This window comes from Anopheles coluzzii (genome assembly GCF_943734685.1).
Source record: "Anopheles coluzzii chromosome X unlocalized genomic scaffold, AcolN3 X_unloc_89, whole genome shotgun sequence".
NCBI classification, from domain to species: domain Eukaryota; kingdom Metazoa; phylum Arthropoda; class Insecta; order Diptera; family Culicidae; genus Anopheles; species Anopheles coluzzii.
The window spans coordinates 17,501-25,000 of record NW_026054523.1 but is presented as its reverse complement, the minus strand read 5'-3'; positions in this window follow the sequence as shown (position 1 = coordinate 25,000).

The window sequence follows — 7,500 nt, the reverse complement described above, 5'->3', positions numbered from 1 at the left end:
TGCAATTTGGGGCTATTCTAGGAAATTTGTTTGGGGAAGCCTAGCTACGCGTGTCGCACGTTGCATGGTCGTCGATCAGAGGCATGCAAAAGCACCTATCTAGGGGAATTACTTTACGTTCTAGTAGCAAGATCGATTTTCCGGTCTAGCACGGCAGTACGCCTGCATGCATACACTCCATGTACCAAAAATGTATCAACCTAGGCGTTGCTCAGTAGCTTTTGGCGGCACATGTAAAAAGTACTCGAGTTCAGATTCTTGGAACTTTGCGTATTGTTCAAAACTTATAACGAAAACTAAATTATAAATGGGTAAAAGGCTAGGCGTTTCTCAGTAGCTTTTGGCGCCACGTGGCAAAAGTATTCGAGTTCAGATTTCTGGGACTTAGCGTATTTTTCAAACCTGATAATGAAAATTGAAGTACAAATGGGGCATAAGCTAGGCGTTGCCCAGTAACTTTTGGCGCCACATGGAGGAAGTAGTCGAGCTCCAATTTCTGGGACGTAGCGTATTTTTCAATCATAATAAACCGAATCAAACATAAAAATCATGAAACTTACACCACGTCCCTAGGTTGTGCACAAAACGTAACGATAAAGTGCCGGCGAGGTTAGAGGTGCACCAAAATTGTGTACCGATTAGGAAAAGTACTCTATGTTGCTATGACTTGGGTAAAAAGTGTTGATTAACTGCTGGTTACGATAGACAGTTGCTTATCGTACACATCGCAAACGAACACCCCTTAGTGAGCAGTAGCAGAAGTCGATGGAACAAAGCGAATGCATTACAAACTGATCAAGTAAAATAAGGAACGCTACGTACTAGGACTTCTTTCCAAGAATGGTGTCCGCGACGGGAGGGCAAGCGTCCTTCCCAGGTTTCCCTAGTAAACCTTGTATGGTAAACATACCCAAGCGTGTCCGTAAGCACGCAACGATAGTCACGAACGAGCACATACCTAGGGAAAGTACTCTACGTACTAGGACTTCTGTCCAAGAATGGTGTCCGCGACGGTCGGGCACTGTGACGCAATTACCAAATCCTAGAATCGTACAAGCAGTGTGTACAAACATAAACATTAACGCGTTCGCTCGGGCTGCGCCGTCCGTGTTGAACACAAATGCGGGTGATTATATGAGTGGATGGACAAAAACATGCGTGGCGAAGACAATTTTCTGCACGATGTGCACATAGCTCATTTCGTCGTCCCGGGCGAATGGAAAAACACAAAAATCTCGAGTATCTTTCTAGGTTTCTGTTATAAAAGGGCAGGCCAAAAGGTGACCGGTTGAGATGAGCATTTTAAGCATGCAAGCACTTAATTGCAACTTTTCCTACAAAAACTAGGTACGTACACGTAGATTGTATCAACATGGACATCCATGATTGCGTACGCCCGGGCTGCGCCCTCCGTGTTGTACTTTCCCTGATTGGTACACAATTTTGGTGCAAGTGTACCAACATCGACATCTATGAACGCGTACGCTCGAGCTGCACCCTCCGTCTTGTACTTTCCCTGATCGGTACACAGTTTTGGTGCACGGCTATCCCGAAAGGCAACTTGTACCAACATCGACATCCATGAACGCGTACGTAGCGTACTTTCCCTGATCGGTACACAATGTTGGTGCACGGCATAGGAAATGGGCTTAAAATGGTCAAACTCAATCCATTTCCACTAAAGATAGTCAATAACAGCTGTGCCGATGAAGTAGGGCACGATGCAAGTCAATGTTATTTAATGAATTACATGTTCACCATACATTTCAGTACAAAATTGCTCGGTCAGACCTACAAAGTGCTATATCTCGAATACTAAACGTCGCAGATGGGTGTCGTAGAACAATTTTAAGTTCGTCTAACGATTCTACATCCGATTCTGGATAGTGGTTTTTCGACCACTTTTCAACATTTTGTGACACCCCGAACCTAGGGGCAGCTCCCTAGCTTTTTTCAAAAATGTGCACCGAACGGGCCAGAGAGCTCGAGTAGTCGAAAATTTTTTTTTTTGCTAAAACCCCTCAAAACGTGTCAGGAACGCACCCTAGATGATGAAAAGTGCAACCAGAATGTCAATCGACAACATGCCCGGGGGTACAAATTTGCTCTACGCGTCCCTAGGTAGGGTACTTTTTCATACAAACATCAAAGTGTACGGTGCACACAGTGCGCGGAACAAAAATTGCTCGGTCAGACCTAGGACGGGCCATATCTCGAATACTAAACGTCGCAGATGGGTGTCGTAGAACAATTTTAAGTTCGTCTAACGATTCTACATCCGATTCTGGATAGTGGTTTTTCGACCACTTTTCAACATTTTGTGACACCCCGAACCTAGGGGCAGCTCCCTAGCTTTTTTCAAAAATGTGCACCGAACGGGCCAGAGAGCTCGAGTAGTCGAAAAATTTTTTTTTGCTAAAACCCCTAAAAACGTGTCAGGAACGCACCCTAGATGATGAAAAGTGCAACCAGAATGTCAATCGACAACATTCCCGGGGGTACAAATTTGCTCTACGCGTCCCTAGGTAGGGTACTTTTTCATACAAACATCAAAGTGTACGGTGCACAAAGTGCGCGGAACAAAAATTGCTCGGTCAGACCTAGGACGGGCCATATCTCGAATACTAAACGTCGCAGATGGGTGTCGTAGAACAATTTTAAGTTCGTCTAACGATTCTACATCCGATTCTGGATAGTGGTTTTTCGACCACTTTTCAACATTTTGTGACACCCCGAACCTAGGGGCAGCTCCCTAGCTTTTTTCAAAAATGTGCACCGAACGGGCCAGAGAGCTCGAGTAGTCGAAAAATTTTTTTTTGCTAAAACCCCTAAAAACGTGTCAGGAACGCACCCTAGATGATGAAAAGTGCAACCAGAATGTCAATCGACAACATTCCCGGGGGTACAAATTTGCTCTACGCGTCCCTAGGTAGGGTACTTTTTCATACAAACATCAAAGTGTACGGTGCACACAGTGCGCGGAACAAAAATTGCTCGGTCAGACCTAGGACGGGCCATATCTCGAATACTAAACGTCGCAGATGGGTGTCGTAGAACAATTTTAAGTTCGTCTAACGATTCTACATCCGATTCTGGATAGTGGTTTTTCGACCACTTTTCAACATTTTGTGACACCCCGAACCTAGGGGCAGCTCCCTAGCTTTTTTCAAAAATGTGCACCGAACGGGCCAGAGAGCTCGAGTAGTCGAAAATTTTTTTTTTGCTAAAACCCCTCAAAACGTGTCAGGAACGCACCCTAGATGATGAAAAGTGCAACCAGAACGTCAATCGACAACATGCCCGGGGGTACAAATTTGCTCTACGCGTCCCTAGGTAGGGTACTTTTTCATACAAACATCAAAGTGTACGGTGCACAAAGTGCGCGGAACAAAAATTGCTCGGTCAGACCTAGGACGGGCCATATCTCGAATACTAAACGTCGCAGATGGGTGTCGTAGAACAATTTTAAGTTCGTCTAACGATTCTACATCCGATTCTGGATAGTGGTTTTTCGACCACTTTTCAACATTTTGTGACACCCCGAACCTAGGGGCAGCTCCCTAGCTTTTTTCAAAAATGTGCACCGAACGGGCCAGAGAGCTCGAGTAGTCGAAAAATTTTTTTTTGCTAAAACCCCTCAAAACGTGTCAGGAACGCACCCTAGATGATGAAAAGTGCAACCAGAATGTCAATCGACAACATGCCCGGGGGTACAAATTTGCTCTACGCGTCCCTAGGTAGGGTACTTTTTCATACAAACATCAAAGTGTACGGTGCACACAGTGCGCGGAACAAAAATTGCTCGGTCAGACCTAGGACGGGCCATATCTCGAATACTAAACGTCGCAGATGGGTGTCGTAGAACAATTTTAAGTTCGTCTAACGATTCTACATCCGATTCTGGATAGTGGTTTTTCGACCACTTTTCAACATTTTGTGACACCCCGAACCTAGGGGCAGCTCCCTAGCTTTTTTCAAAAATGTGCACCGAACGGGCCAGAGAGCTCGAGTAGTCGAAAAATTTTTTTTTGCTAAAACCCCTCAAAACGTGTCAGGAACGCACCCTAGATGATGAAAAGTGCAACCAGAACGTCAATCGACAACATGCCCGGGGGTACAAATTTGCTCTACGCGTCCCTAGGTAGGGTACTTTTTCATACAAACATCAAAGTGTACGGTGCACAAAGTGCGCGGAACAAAAATTGCTCGGTCAGACCTACAAAGTGCTATATCTCGAATACTAAACGTCGCAGATGGGTGTCGTAGAACAATTTTAAGTTCGTCTAACGATTCTACATCCGATTCTGGATAGTGGTTTTTCGACCACTTTTCAACATTTTGTGACACCCCGAACCTAGGGGCAGCTCCCTAGCTTTTTTCAAAAATGTGCACCGAACGGGCCAGAGAGCTCGAGTAGTCGAAAAATTTTTTTTTGCTAAAACCCCTCAAAACGTGTCAGGAACGCACCCTAGATGATGAAAAGTGCAACCAGAACGTCAATCGACAACATGCCCGGGGGTACAAATTTGCTCTACGCGTCCCTAGGTAGGGTACTTTTTCATACAAACATCAAAGTGTACGGTGCACAAAGTGCGCGGAACAAAAATTGCTCGGTCAGACCTACAAAGTGCTATATCTCGAATACTAAACGTCGCAGATGGGTGTCGTAGAACAATTTTAAGTTCGTCTAACGATTCTACATCCGATTCTGGATAGTGGTTTTTCGACCACTTTTCAACATTTTGTGACACCCCGAACCTAGGGGCAGCTCCCTAGCTTTTTTCAAAAATGTGCACCGAACGGGCCAGAGAGCTCGAGTAGTCGAAAAATTTTTTTTTGCTAAAACCCCTCAAAACGTGTCAGGAACGCACCCTAGATGATGAAAAGTGCAACCAGAATGTCAATCGACAACATGCCCGGGGGTACAAATTTGCTCTACGCGTCCCTAGGTAGGGTACTTTTTCATACAAACATCAAAGTGTACGGTGCACACAGTGCGCGGAACAAAAATTGCTCGGTCAGACCTAGGACGGGCCATATCTCGAATACTAAACGTCGCAGATGGGTGTCGTAGAACAATTTTAAGTTCGTCTAACGATTCTACATCCGATTCTGGATAGTGGTTTTTCGACCACTTTTCAACATTTTGTGACACCCCGAACCTAGGGGCAGCTCCCTAGCTTTTTTCAAAAATGTGCACCGAACGGGCCAGAGAGCTCGAGTAGTCGAAAATTTTTTTTTGCTAAAACCCCTCAAAACGTGTCAGGAACGCACCCTAGATGATGAAAAGTGCAACCAGAATGTCAATCGACAACATGCCCGGGGGTACAAATTTGCTCTACGCGTCCCTAGGTAGGGTACTTTTTCATACAAACATCAAAGTGTACGGTGCACAAAGTGCGCGGAACAAAAATTGCTCGGTCAGACCTAGGACGGGCCATAACTCGAATACTAAACGTCGCAGATGGGTGTCGTAGAACAATTTTAAGTTCGTCTAATGATTCTACATCCGATTCTGGATAGTGGTTTTTCGACCACTTTTCAACATTTTGTGACACCCCGAACCTAGGGGCAGCTCCCTAGCTTTTTTCAAAAATGTGCACCGAACGGGCCAGAGAGCTCGAGTAGTCGAAAAATTTTTTTTTGCTAAAACCCCTCAAAACGTGTCAGGAACGCACCCTAGATGATGAAAAGTGCAACCAGAACGTCAATCGACAACATGCCCGGGGGTACAAATTTGCTCTACGCGTCCCTAGGTAGGGTACTTTTTCATACAAACATCAAAGTGTACGGTGCACAAAGTGCGCGGAACAAAAATTGCTCGGTCAGACCTACAAAGTGCTATATCTCGAATACTAAACGTCGCAGATGGGTGTCGTAGAACAATTTTAAGTTCGTCTAACGATTCTACATCCGATTCTGGATAGTGGTTTTTCGACCACTTTTCAACATTTTGTGACACCCCGACCCTAGGGGCAGCTCCCTAGCTTTTTTCAAAAATGTGCACCGAACGGGCCAGAGAGCTCGAGTAGTCGAAAAATTTTTTTTTGCTAAAACCCCTCAAAACGTGTCAGGAACGCACCCTAGATGATGAAAAGTGCAACCAGAATGTCAATCGACAACATGCCCGGGGGTACAAATTTGCTCTACGCGTCCCTAGGTAGGGTACTTTTTCATACAAACATCAAAGTGTACGGTGCACACAGTGCGCGGAACAAAAATTGCTCGGTCAGACCTAGGACGGGCCATATCTCGAATACTAAACGTCGCAGATGGGTGTCGTAGAACAATTTTAAGTTCGTCTAACGATTCTACATCCGATTCTGGATAGTGGTTTTTCGACCACTTTTCAACATTTTGTGACACCCCGAACCTAGGGGCAGCTCCCTAGCTTTTTTCAAAAATGTGCACCGAACGGGCCAGAGAGCTCGAGTAGTCGAAAATTTTTTTTTGCTAAAACCCCTCAAAACGTGTCAGGAACGCACCCTAGATGATGAAAAGTGCAACCAGAACGTCAATCGACAACATGCCCGGGGGTACAAATTTGCTCTACGCGTCCCTAGGTAGGGTACTTTTTCATACAAACATCAAAGTGTACGGTGCACAAAGTGCGCGGAACAAAAATTGCTCGGTCAGACCTAGGACGGGCCATAACTCGAATACTAAACGTCGCAGATGGGTGTCGTAGAACAATTTTAAGTTCGTCTAATGATTCTACATCCGATTCTGGATAGTGGTTTTTCGACCACTTTTCAACATTTTGTGACACCCCGAACCTAGGGGCAGCTCCCTAGCTTTTTTCAAAAATGTGCACCGAACGGGCCAGAGAGCTCGAGTAGTCGAAAAATTTTTTTTTGCTAAAACCCCTCAAAACGTGTCAGGAACGCACCCTAGATGATGAAAAGTGCAACCAGAACGTCAATCGACAACATGCCCGGGGGTACAAATTTGCTCTACGCGTCCCTAGGTAGGGTACTTTTTCATACAAACATCAAAGTGTACGGTGCACAAAGTGCGCGGAACAAAAATTGCTCGGTCAGACCTACAAAGTGCTATATCTCGAATACTAAACGTCGCAGATGGGTGTCGTAGAACAATTTTAAGTTCGTCTAACGATTCTACATCCGATTCTGGATAGTGGTTTTTCGACCACTTTTCAACATTTTGTGACACCCCGACCCTAGGGGCAGCTCCCTAGCTTTTTTCAAAAATGTGCACCGAACGGGCCAGAGAGCTCGAGTAGTCGAAAAATTTTTTTTTGCTAAAACCCCTCAAAACGTGTCAGGAACGCACCCTAGATGATGAAAAGTGCAACCAGAACGTCAATCGACAACATGCCCGGGGGTACAAATTTGCTCTACGCGTCCCTAGGTAGGGTACTTTTTCATACAAACATCAAAGTGTACGGTGCACAAAGTGCGCGGAACAAAAATTGCTCGGTCAGACCTACAAAGTGCTATATCTCGAATACTAAACGTCGCCGATGGGTGTCGTAGAACA